The sequence below is a fragment of the Etheostoma spectabile genome, chromosome 12, assembly GCF_008692095.1.
Source record: "Etheostoma spectabile isolate EspeVRDwgs_2016 chromosome 12, UIUC_Espe_1.0, whole genome shotgun sequence".
NCBI classification, from domain to species: domain Eukaryota; kingdom Metazoa; phylum Chordata; class Actinopteri; order Perciformes; family Percidae; genus Etheostoma; species Etheostoma spectabile.
This window is the reverse complement of record NC_045744.1, coordinates 4020273-4033785: the sequence shown is the minus strand read 5'-3', so window position 1 is coordinate 4033785 and position 13513 is coordinate 4020273. Positions and strand designations below refer to the sequence as shown.

Here is a 13513-nt window from a genome sequence, read left to right as displayed (position 1 = left end):
CGTTGCCCCCAACGTTCTAGACAGACCACTCTGCGCCCACATTTAGACACGACCACTGCAGCAAAACCAGGTCCACAATTTAAGATATTTTAAACCATTTTTACCGCTGTTATATATATATCTGTCCTCCTCATCCTGGCTCTCCTCCCTCCCAGGCTCCTCTTCTGCTTCTCGGTAACGTATACCGCACGGCAGTGACTTGTACCCATCCATCTATATTTCAATACCTATTTTAACATTTCTTTTCTGCTTTCAATTTTGTCGACGGTGTGGACAGTTACTGATGTGTCGTATCGCTCTCGGTTTGGTTGGGGCTACATCCTTTTATACTCTTCCCCTCAGTAACCCGTCCCTACTATGCCGCCTTCTTCCCGTATAATAACACCCGTTACTATCACGGGGCGATGGTTGAGCCTATAATAAAGGAGTTTACTTTGATACTTCCCTGATGTATAAATGCTAGATTTTCGATCCCACACACAGTGATTCGCTAATTTAACACTTTTTAAAATGAATAAGTAATTATTATTTTAGTATATATTAGTTTTTAGTTCTTTTTACTAGAGACACACACACCCTTGTCTAAGTTTAAAGGGCCCCCGCCGGATCAGGGAAACCAGGCGAGGCAAGAGGCCTTTTCAGATTTTTACCCCAGACGTCCCCCACTAACTGCTCTTGTCCCCCTGTATATTTTAGCACTGCCCGAGGGGATCTTTCAACACATGATTTTTCTTTAGTACTCACGGTTAGGAACCGTTCCTCCCAGGTCACCGGAGGTCCCCTCCTTCTCAGGACGCCCGCTAGCTTCGTTGGTCGCGGTCCGAGAGAGGCTAAGTGCTCGGTGGCTCTGACCGGCAGGCGGATGGGAATGCACTCCCTAGGAGATAACAGAGGTCTACTGTCAATGTCGATCCCCGCCGGGCTGCACTCGCCCAGGTGTGTTAAAGAGGAGTCTTAACTGCCCTCACGAGAGGGAAACTTCTACCCTCGAAAAGCTGTGTGTGGGAGAGAGAAATTAAATGACTAAAATCAGGAATACAAGTCTTTTGTCCCCTAGCTCACAACAAGCTCAGGTGGTTTTATTATTTAGTGAATAATCAAAAAAACAGTACAAAAAACAGAAAGCCCTTCCTTTCTGCCCTAAAAGCAAAGAGTATCAAATCAGAGACTAGATAAGTGGGTATGCTTTCGCTGAAGAAAGTGGCCACATCAACTCATATTATACTAAAAGTCAAGGCTAAAACCCCCTCCCTTCTGTAAAACAGGGTAATTCCACCACTACGTTATCACCAGTTGCACACAGATGACCATTCAGCCGTTCCACTGTACTGTAAGTGACCCTTAGCACACTAAAGTGTGCCAAGTCACCCTACGAATATAAGTTTTTTAGTTTATGCTGTTTCTGATATGTAGTTCATCTTTCATCAAAACAAGTCATTAATGGTTTCATGGCAACTTTAAGCAGTAATATATAATATATAATATATATATAATATATATTATATATATATTTCACCTGTGAGTTGTATTTCAGACAAAACATATATTTTATGGAGAGTTTACTTCAAGCAAACACATATTTTTAGTGCGAGTATTTCAAGCGGTACATTATTTAGCTTTAGCTTTGTGTTTCTTGGGTTTTCAACTGACCTCCGTTCACACACATAAAATTGAATCCCGAAAATGTTACAAGTATTTTTCCCGCCCGTTGTGTCGGTATTTAATAGTTATTGGCCTGATACTCAATAGCACTTTAAATGAAAACCTGGAAGATGAACAACAAAACAACAAGGCGGTGTAGGGTGACCGTCCATGCTTATTATGAATACACACATCAAAGCTAACTATAAAGTGGCAAGCGCCCTCTTTGCTGGGGGTGTTCGCATAACAGAAGAAAGCTTCGTCTCAAAACTGTCACAGCGTTTTGTGTGTTTCTGAACTTGCGAGTTCAGTCTTCCAGGTACAGCCTGCAGTACGCTCTCCCCAAGAACACAAGTCCGTTCTTTGCTTACTTGGTATGGTATTGAGAAATGCCCTCCATCTTCAACCTGTGAGCTGGTCGACGAAAGTCCAGTGATGCTCTACCGTGTTCTCGTTTGCACGCTCACTCATGTGATGCACACGCTGTTGCATGGTGAAGCCTGTTTCATGATATAGTCCATGAGGTGAACCCTTAGGGACACCTCTTGGTGATAGTCACACGTCCAAAGTTGAATGACACCTGGCAGTCGCTGGTGTCCATCATGCGTTTGTTCCACTGGGTGAGTTGTTAGAAACCTTTCAGCAGGCCGGAACCTTCGTATTAGGTTAGCTGTGTGATGATAACGGCGACTGGGTTGAATATTTTGACAGTTTCCGAGTGTTGGAGAGCTCCACGACCTGCTCGAGATGTCAGGAGGTACAGTGCTTGGGATCGTTAAGGCATTGGATCAAGGTCGATCTGGTAGAAGTTCCGCCTCTTTCCGAAGGAGGTCTGTCTCTGTGAAGTTCAAGGGTAGGGTCAGCTCAGACGTCCGCAGGAATTCAGGATGTACCGGAACAGTGTCCCATTCGCGATCAATGAAGTAATTCCCTTGGGATCGCGAGTTGTGGGAAATCTCCCCGACATGGCACCCAGCATGGAGTCTGGATAGCGCTGCAGGGTGGATAAACGGGTGGTGTACAGGTGCCTCCTACATTCAGTACAGGAGTACTCATCTATGGCAGGAAAAAAAGGGACCAAGGAGAGGATAAGATCACGTTTTGTGAAGTTAAAGGAAGTTAGCAATTGCATCCTGCAGTTGTAAAGATAACACGAACAGTTGAATTTCAGCTGCCAACCTAGCCAAAATAAGAGTCTATTACAAAGGCTCTACAATAAATCATGTAGTTTGTGGTGCTGTGTGTTGCATTATATTAAAAGTGTTAACATTTTGTTCCCCCAGTACTACCAGTGATATATGTAGTGCAATACATTCATCAGCACCACAAAATACATCTCCAAAATGATCAAACGTTAAATAACACCTCTTATAAAGTTTCAATAAAATCCCAACATTGCAGCCTTTATGAGGTAAACTTACAGAGGGAATTTATTAGCAGCATAAGTTTTAGTTGCCAGAAATGTAACTTTTTATTTATCAGAAACAATCGTCTGACACTACTCCTATTCAAGTGTTCTATCCATCTCTTACCCTATGGCCCCGTCTCCTTTATCCAGTTTGGAACAATGCCCACTTGGTCAGGACCAAATTAGAGAGGGAACATATACGCTTTGGCTTAATTCAATTTCACCTGTGAAAAACATCAAATTAACATGCTGCTGCTGTAACCAAGTAACTAGACCAGGGGTCTTCACGTTTTCCACCAAGGACCCCAAACTGTGATGGCAGATGGAGCGGGACCCCCTAATTATATATGTGTATAAAATGGTGTTTATATCAAACTGGTCCTATAGTGCATGTGTGCATTGATGACTGAAAGACATCTTCTGCTCCATTATTTGTTTATATACAGTGTTTTGAATTCAATTTAATGTGTATTTAAAGACATTTCAATTATTGAAAAAATTGCAGGGGGGGGAATATAAAAAAGTTCTAATCAACCAAACTTTCGCAGCCCCATGCAGTACCTCGCGCGACCCCCTAGGTCGCGGACCCCCTGTTGAAACCCTGATCAGACTATAATTGACACTATCTGTGAACTCAGTCAAATATGTGTCAATGAAAGCTTGCAGTAGGCCTACCTGTGTGTATGTGTGTGAAGAGAGTGAGAGGGTGGATCACATCTAACGTTACCCGTTTACTTAGAAGGATCACGTAAAAGAACATACTGAATTCAAGCACTTGTGATAATGTTTTCCAGTTCTTAATGTGTTTACTTAGTTTTGAAACTCTAGATTGAAATCATGATAAGCTTTCTGGTAAAACGTCTGTATTGGACGAAACACTTTCACAAGCGTACATTGTTGTAGCCGTTTAAGACTTTGATCATCATTACACATTATCTGTTTCCATGACAACAGACAAACTCCATCTGCTCGAAGATGTGATTTGATCGACAGCTCCAGAACAACTGCACAATTAAATCGTGTTGTCAACTGCTGTTTCAAATGTCAAGAATGACTTGACATCATGTGTCTGTAACCAGCAAATAACACAATCATAATTGCACTGACGCTACTGGCTAGCTGAGTGAACATAACCCAGTTAATTCACATTTTGTAAATGCCCAGTTTTTTTAGCCACACTGCGACTTCAAATACGTTAAGGTGGTGAATGCTAGTGACGCCAGCTAGCTAATGTTTGTGTAGTGGCTAGCTAGGGTAAAAAGTAACCATCAAAATATATTTTAAAAGATGAATGATGTCAACAGTTGTGATACAGCTTGGATGTGTATGATATTGTTAACGTTACGGTGCGTTGAATACATGGAGTACGGTACCACAGCGGAAAGGGTTTTATCGCCTGCTAGCTATTTAGGGTGACCAACGTCCCCGTTTTCCGGGACAGTCCCCGATTTTGGCTACCTGTCCCCGGCTGGATCTGTCCCCGTTTTCCCTGTGACTGAAAGACCGAAATTGGATTAAAGAAAGAAAAAACGGAAAAACGTAGCCGATAATCGCACACCCAACACACGCCGCCCAGGCAGCCAGAGCCAGAGATGTTTTAGAAGCCGTGTTTTACGATGCTAAATCACTGATTATTTACATGGAGTCTGGTGCGTTTAGCGAACGCAATTATATTTAATCTGCATCACTGTCAAAGGAAAATATGTGCTCAGTAGTTTTTGTTGTTGTATCTGATTCTCAGGAGCAGTTGCAGAAACAACCTTGATCAGTAAAGCAAAAGCTGTCAGTATTCAGTAAACATTAAACACGTTATGAATATTGAGACTTTCTATCTTGAAATATTGGACTATAAGGACTTTCTATCTTGAAATTTAGGACTTTCTATTGAAATATTAAGACTTTCTATCTTGAATTTTAGGAGTTTTTATCTTGAAATATTAGGACTTTTTATCTTGAAATATTAGGCCTTTTTATCTTGAAACATTAGGACTTTTATCTGAATATTAGACTTTTATCTGAAGTATAAGGATGGATTTTTTTATCTTGAATATTAGGACTTTCTATCTTGAAGTGTAGTGGAGTGGAGTAGGAATTAGCAGCAGGGGTGGGTCTAGGATCTACTTGGGGGGGAGGAATAAAGTCTGTCTGTTTCACTTCTCCCCTAATAAGAACAGCTCTAGTGTCCCCGTTTTAAGTTTTACAAAATAAAAACATTACTTGTTTGGAGGTAAATACGCTTCTGAGCTGAAATGTCCCCGGATTTTGTCTGAGAAATCTGGTCCACTTAATTGCAAGCTAGCGTGCTAACAAAGCTAGCGGTCCACGAGCCGTTTACGTTAACTGATGTTACTACGGTTGACGCCGGGATCTTAATTAGACTAGCAGAAGTACCATACTTTAAAACAAAGCCTTACCGGCTCGCTTTTTTGCTTCTTTGTCTTTTTTTGTCCAGAAACAGCGACTTCGGTTGGTACTTAACGGTGCAGATAGTATCGAGGCCAACGCTGGTATTGGTATTTGATCGATACAACTGTAATTGAATCGATATTTAATTTAGATACTCCTCTAGCGTTCACTAATACTTGATTCAATTACAGTTGTATCGATCAAATACCAATACCAGCGTTGGCCTCGATACTATCTGCACCGTTAAGTACCAACCGCAAGTCGCTGTTTCTGGACAAAAAAAGACAAAGAAGCAAAAAAAGCGAGACAGCGAGCCGGTAGGCTTTGTTTTAACGATGGTACTTCCTGCTAGTCTAATTAAGATCCCGGCGTCACCGTAGTAACATCAGTTAACGTAAACGGCTCGTGGACCGCTAGCTTTGTTAGCACGCTAGCTTGCAATCTAAGGTGACCAGATTTCTCAGACAAAATCCGGGGACATTTCAGCTCAGAAGCGTATTTACCTCCAAAACAAGTATGTTTTTTTTTGTAAAACTTAAAACGGGGACACTAGAGCTGTTCTTATTAGGGGAGAAGTGAAACAGACAGACTTTATTTCCTCCCCCCCCAAGGTATGATCCTAGACCCACCCCTGCTGCTACTTCCTACTCCACTCCACTACACTTCAAGATAGAAAGTCCTAATATTTCAAGATAAAAAAATCCATCCTTATACTTCAAGATAAAAAGTCCTAATATTTCAAGATAAAAAGTCCTAATGTTTCAAGATAAAAAGTCCTAATATTTCAAGATAAAAAGTCCTAATATTTCAAGATAAAAACTCCTAAAATTTCAAGATAGAAAGTCTTAATATTTCAAAATAGAAAGTCCTAATATTTCAAGATAGAAAGTCCTTATAGTCCTAATATTTCAAGATAGAAAGTCTCAATATTTCATAACGTTGTAATGGTTACTGAACTACTGACAGCTTTTGCTTTACTGATCAAGGCTTGTTTCTGCAACTGCTCCTTGAGAATCAGATACCAAAAAACTACTGAGCACATATTTTCCTTTGACAGTGATGCAGTATTAAATTAAATTGCGTTCGCTAAACGCACCAGACTCCTGTAAATAATCAGTGATTTAGCATCGTAAAACACGGCTTCTAAAACATCTCTGGCTCTGGCTGCCTGGAGCCTGCGTGTGTGGGTGTGCGATTATCGGCTACGTTTGTCCGTTTTTCTTTCTTTCATTCCAATTTCGGGTCTTTCATTCACAGTGAAAACCGGGACAGATCCAGCCGGGGACAGGTAGCCAAAATCGGGGACTGTCCCCGGAAACCGGACTCTGGTCACCCTAAATTAGCAGCAGGCGATAAACCCTTTCCGCTGTGGTACCGTACTCTCATTGTATTCAACGCCCGTTAACGTTACACAATATCATACACATCCAAGCTGTATCACAACCTGTTAACATCATTCATCTTTTAAAATATATTTGATGGTTACTTTTACCCTAGCTAGCCACTACACAAACTAGCTAGCTGGCGTCACTAGCATTCACCACCTTAACGTTATTTGAAGTCGCAGTGTGGCTAAAAAAACTGGGCAATTTACAAAATGTGAATTAACTGGGTTATGTTCACTCAGTCAGCCAGTAGCGTCAGTGCATTATGATTGTTGTTATCTGCGTGGTTACAAACACATGATGTTCAAGCTCATTCTTGACATTTAAACAGCATTGACAACACGATTTAATTGTGCAGTTGTTCTGGAGCTGTCGATCAAATCACATCTTTACGAGCAGATGGAGTTTTGTCTGTTGTCATGGAACGCAGATAATGTGTAATATGATCAAAAGCTCTTAAACGGCTACACACATGTATCTGCTTGTGAAAGTGTGTTCGTCCAATACAGACGTTTTACCAGAAAGCTTATCATGTATTTCAATCTAGAGTTACATAACAATTAACTCACATTAAGAACTGGAAATAACATTATCACAAGTGCTTGAATTCAGTATGTTCTTTTACGTGATCCTTCTAAGTAAACGGGTAACGTTAGATGTGATCCACCCTCTCACTCTCTCTCACACACATACACACAGGTAGGCCTACTGCAAGCTTTCATTGACACATGATTTGACTGAGTCTACACGATAGTGTCAATTATAGTCTATAGATGGGTCTTCAACAGGGGTCCGCGACCCTAGGGGGTCCGCGAGGTACTGCATGGGGCTCGCGAAAGTTTGGTTGATTAACTTTTTTTATATTCCCCCCCCTGCAATTTTTCCACTAATTGAAATGTCTTTAAATACACATTAACCTTGAATTCAACACCTGTATATAACAATAATGGAGGCAGAGATGTCTTTCAGTCATCAATGCACACGTGCACTATAGGACCAGTTTGATATAACACCATTTTATACACATATATATTAGGGGGTCCCCGCTCCATCTCGCCATCAGTTTGGGGTCCTTGGCCTGGAAAACGTTGAAGACCCCTGGTCTAGATTACTTGGTTACAGCAGCGCATGTTAATTTGACTGTTTTTTCACAGGTGAAATTGAATTAAGCCAAAGCGTATCTGTTCCCTCTCTAATTTGGTCCTGACCAAGTGGCATTGTTCACACACTGGATAAGGGAGACTGGGGCCATAGGGTAGAGATGGATAGAACACTTAATAGGAGTAGTGTCAGACGATTGTTTCTGATAAATAAAAAGTTACATTTCTGGCAACTAAAACTTATGCGTCTAATAACTTCCCTTCTGTAAGTTTACCTCATAAAGGCTGCAATTTGGGATTTTATTGAAACTTTAATAAGAGGTGTTTATTTACGTTTTGATCATTTTGGAGTGCTGTATTTTGTGGTGCTGATGAATGTATTGCACTACATTGAGTCTCCTGGTACTGGGTGACAAAATGTTAACACTTTTTATATAATGCAACACACAGCACCACAAACTACATTTTATTGTAGAGCCTTTGTAATAGACTCTTTATTTTGGCTAGGTTGGCAGCTGAAATTCACACTTTTCGGTTATCTTCTACAACTGCAGGATGCAATTGCTAACTTACTTTAACTTCACAAAAACGTGATTCTTATCCTCTCCTTGGTCCCTTTTTTTTCCTGCCATAGATGAGTACTCCTGTACCTGAATGTAGGAGGCACCTGTACACCACCAGTTTATCCACCCTGCAGCGCTATCCAGACTCCATGCTGGGTGCCATGTTCGGGGAGATTCCCCACAACTCGCGATTCCCAAGGGAATACTTCATTGATCGCGATGGGACACTGTCCGGTACACCTGAACTTCCTGCGGACGTCTGAGCTGACCCTACCCTTGAACTTCACAGAGACAGACCTCCTTCGGAAAGAGGCGGAACTTCTACCAGATCGAACCTTTGATCCAATGCCTTACGATCCCAAGCCACTGTACCCTCCTGACATCTCGAGCAGGTCGTGGAGCTCTCCACACTCGGAAACTGTCAAAATATTCAAACCCAGTCGCCTTATCATCACAACGCTAACCAAATACGAAGGTTCACGGCCTGCTGAAAGGTATTTCTAACAACTTCACCCATGGAACAAACGCATGTGACCCAGCGACTGCCAGGTGTCATTCAACTTTGGACCGTGTGACTATCACCAAGAGGTGTCCCTAAGGGTTCACCTCATGGACTATATCATGAAACAAGGCTTCACCATCCCAACACGTGTGCATCACATAGTGAGCGTGCAAACGAGAACACGGTAGAGCATCACTGGACTTTCTGTCGACCAGCTCACAAGTTGGAAGATGGAGCATTTCTCAATACCAATACCAAGTAAGCAAAGAACGGACTTGTGTTCTTGGGGAGAAGCGTACTTGCAGGCTGTACCTGGAAGACTGAACTCGCAAGTTCAGAAACACACAAAACGCTGTTGACAGTTTTGAGACGAACTTTCTTCTGTATTGCGCAACACCCCCGCAAAGAGGGCGCTTGCCACTTTATAGTTAGCTTTGATGTGTGTAGTTCATAAAGCATGGACGGTCACCCTCACACCGCCTGTTGTGTTTGTTGTTCATCTTCCAGGTTTTCATTTAAAGTGCTATTGAGTATCACGGCCAATAACTATATAATACCGACACAACGCGGGGGAAAAAATCCTTGTAACATTTTCGGATTCAATTTTAATTGTGTTGAACGAGGTTCAGTTGAAAACCAAGAAACACAAGCTAAAGCTAAAAATATTACCTGCTTGAATATAACCCCACTAAAATATATGTGTTTGCTTGAAGTATACTCTCACCTAAAATATATGTTTTGTCTGAAATACAACTCACAGGTGAAATATATATGATAAATATATATATAATATATATATATTATATATTATCTGCTTAAAGTGCCATGTAACCCATTAAGACTTGTTTGATGAAAGTATGAACTACATCTCAGAAACAGCTAAAACTAAAAAACTTATATCGTTAGGTGACCTTGGCACACTTTAAGTGTCTAAGGGTCACTTACAGTACAGTGGAAACGGTCTGAACTGTCATCTGCTGTGGCCACTGTGTGATAACGGTGGTGGAATTACCCTGTTTTACAGAAGGGAGGGGGTTTTAGCCTTGACTTTTAGTATAAATTGAGTTGATGTGGCCACTTTCTTCAGCGAAAGCATACCCACTATCTAGTCTCTGATTTTGATACTCTTTGCTTTAGGCAGAAAGGAAGGGCATTTTCTGTTTTTGTACTTGTTTTTTTGATTATTCACTAAATAATAAAACCACCTGAGCTTGTTGTGAGCTAGGGGACCAAAAGCTTGTATTCCTTGATTTTAGTCATTTAATTTCTCTCTCCTCACACTCAGCTTTCCGGGTAGAAGTTTCCCTCTCGTGAGGGCAGTTAAGACTCCTCTTTAACCACCTGGGCGAGTGCAGCCCGGCGGGGATCGACATTGACAGTCAGACTCCTGTTATCTCCTAGTGAGTGCATTCCCCTCCGCTCTGCCGGTCAGAGCCACACGAGCACTTAGCCTCTCTCGGACCGGCGACCAACGAAGGCAGCGGGCGTCCTTGAGAAGGAGGGGACCTCCGTGACCTGGGAGGAACGGTTTCCAAACCTGAGTACTAAAGAAAATCATTGGTTGTAAAGATCCCCTGGGCAGTGCTTAAAATATACAGGGGACAAGAGCCGTAGTGGGGGACGTCTGGGGTAAAAATCTGAAAAGGCCTCTTGCCTCGCCTCCGGTTTCCCTGATCCGGCGGGGCCCTTTAAACTAGCAAGGTGTGTTGTGTCTCTAAGTAAAAGAACTAAAACAATTATTACTAAAAATAATATTACTTTTCATTTTAAAAAGTGTTAAATTAGCGAATCACTGTGGTGTGGATCGAAAATCTAGCATTTATACCAATCAGGGAAGTATCAAAGTAAACTCCTTTAATATGGCCTAACCATCCCCCGCTGATAGTAACGGTGTTATTATACGGCAGAAGAGCGGCATAGTAGGGACGGGGTTACTGAGGGAAGGTATAAAAGGAGTTAGCCCTCAACCAAACGAGAGCGATACGACACCTCAGTAACTGTCACACCGTTCGACAATTGAAAGCAAAAGAAATGTTAAAATAGGTATTGAAATAAGATGGACGGGTAAAGTCACTGCCGTCGGTATCGTTACCGAGAAGCAGAAGAGGAGCCTGGGAGGGAGAGAGCCAGATGAGGAGGACAGATATATATACAGCGGTAAAAATGGTTTAAAATATCTTACATTGTGGACCTGGTTTTGCTGCAGTGGTCTGTCTAATTGGGGCAAGGTCTGTCTACGTGGGCCAGGGGGTCTGTCTAGACGTGGGGCCAGAGGGGTCTGTCTAGACTGGGGCCAGAGGGGTCTGGAGCTGACTGACTGACCAGCTCGCGAGAGTCATCCCCGGCTGGCGTAGCAAGCTCGACCGCCGGGGTTTGCGGAGCTTCAAACTCCGAAGGCTTTTTTATTCACCATCAATTTTCGTTGAACTGCCTATATTCAAAAATTACACAGCTGATTTCTCGCCTTAAACATCGTTAACAAATGAATTATATTATTTAATACTACGTAAAATTGTGAAAAATATGTGTACCGGAAACCATAAGCGCATTACACCGAATGAATGCTGGATCCTGCCCGGCCAAGTTCACACAATCACCATCCGATGTAACTGTCGGTACACGATACCCCTTCTGCGCGATCGGTTCGCGCATTGTGATATTCGCGCATGCGCAGATGAATTTCATGAGAACGTGGATTTCCGGACACTGCACGATCTGTTCCATAGACAGTAAAGAAAGTCTGTTAGCCTCCACGGAAGCTTTAGTTTGAGTACCGTATTTTGCCGCAATAGCTGTTAGCTAAACTAGCGTCGCTTCCCGGTTGAGGCTAACCGTTCTTAGCTAATACATCAGTACACGATCTGTCATTGTTGCAGTTAGCGTTAGCTCATGATGTAAGAGGATGTTAGCTCCACCGTCGTTATCTTCCCGGCTAACCGCTAGCTTGATTCAGTCTACAATAGTTACTCAAACTAAACAGCGGGGAAAGCAGCTACAGTATTTAGACTTTACAGTAATATAAAGACAATTAGTGAGTGATTGTGTTTTTAAATGAGCACAAGGTGAAAACGACGTAACCACTAATTATATATCGTGTTATGTATATATATAGAAATAGTTAATTGAGGTCTTAAACATGCGTTTCAGCTAGCGGTTAGCCGAATTAGCGGTTAGCTAAACTAACGTTAGCTTTCCGGGGGAGCTAACGCTGACGGCTATGTGGAACGGATCTGCAGTGCCTAATTTCCTGTAAATCCTCGTACTCATGATCATCATCTGCGCGTGCGCAGAACGGATCGTGCAGGCAGGACGGATCGTGTACCGACAGTATCCTGCGGTGTAAAAGGGCGTGTCGAGATCACACCGGGGATTTTAACTGTTCTTGGCGAATGCTAACTGTGTATTGGGCAGAGGTGGGCTAGAGTGCCAAAATTGTACTCAATAAAAGTACTGTTACTTCAAATAATATGACTCAAGTAAAAGTAAAAGTAGTCATCCAATATTACTTGATAGAGTAAAAATATGATTAAAAAACTACTCGAGTAGTGATACTGTTGAGTACGTCTGATTTTTTCTTACACAGGACATCAGACCGACAAAATACAAAATAATCTTATTAGGCAAATTATAGTTCATCAATCAATATAAATTAAAAATGTATTTATCAATTACAAAATAGCTACTTGAGAGGACTTGTCACACTAAATTTGATGGATACTGCAGTGTAGCCTAACAAATACTGTATGTACCTAAAAGAAACACATCCACCCTCACCAGCAGAAACTAAAACCACCGTACATTTCCTCAGGTAGAGTGAGTTGATTGTAACGTGCACATGTCCGTTTTTTTGGTTGCATGAAGGACACCGCATAAGTAGCTGTGTTTCCACTTTCTAAAAGGTAGCATGCTTTCACTATGAGACCGGGGGGTGGGGGGGGTCCTCCTGGTTTCTGCGTTGCACTTGGCGACGGTGCATTCGGACGTCTTCGTTTGATAGCACTGTAAAGCTACACTGTCCGCTGTGCATAGACATATAAAGGAGTACCTCTTTATAAGGTCTATTCGCGTGCTGAAGCGAGTTATGATCAGCGTGACTGCACAACGACGTGTATGGTTTTAAGCACAGGTCAAGTGGTGAGCCTCGTCGATCAGCCTCTCTCTGTCAAATAAAACATTAAATGAGACGTTCGCTGGGTGTAAAAACAATGACGGTAATTACGAGCTCATTGTACCTAATGTACGGAGTACAGGACGTTTCTTCTTCACAATCTACTGCAAGTAAAGAAAAGTCCTGTAGTTTAAAATCACTCTCGAAGTACACTTTTTTCAAACTTACTCAAGTAAATGTACTGATAAATGTAACTCGTATACCCACCGCTGTAATGGGTCCATACTTTGGCCCCCCAACATGACGTTTTCACAAGAACCAAGGACACAATTCCATGAATAACCACGATTGAGAAACGCCCTGAGTTCAGCGGAATGACGTTTACTTTTGATATGTCTTC

At 42.0% G+C, this 13513-nt stretch overlaps 1 protein-coding gene and 2 pseudogenes across 2 annotated transcripts in view; 2 read left to right on the top strand and 1 right to left on the bottom strand.

Moving 5' to 3' along the window:
* Positions 1 to 2043: 2043 nt before the first annotated feature.
* LOC116699246 (BTB/POZ domain-containing protein KCTD6-like) lies at positions 2044 to 2697 on the bottom strand (annotated as a pseudogene).
* Positions 2698 to 5626: 2929 nt separating this feature from the next.
* The window catches only part of LOC116699479 (BTB/POZ domain-containing protein KCTD6), a 20303-nt gene continuing 12416 nt past the window's right edge, over positions 5627 to 13513 (top strand). For both annotated transcript variants that reach the window (XR_004334439.1, XM_032532093.1), the window contains exon 1: positions 5627 to 5772. The gene's annotated coding sequence lies outside the window, so the exon portion shown is untranslated. The remainder of the gene's footprint in view (positions 5773 to 13513) is intronic.
* Positions 8575 to 9267, top strand: LOC116699245 (BTB/POZ domain-containing protein KCTD6-like; annotated as a pseudogene).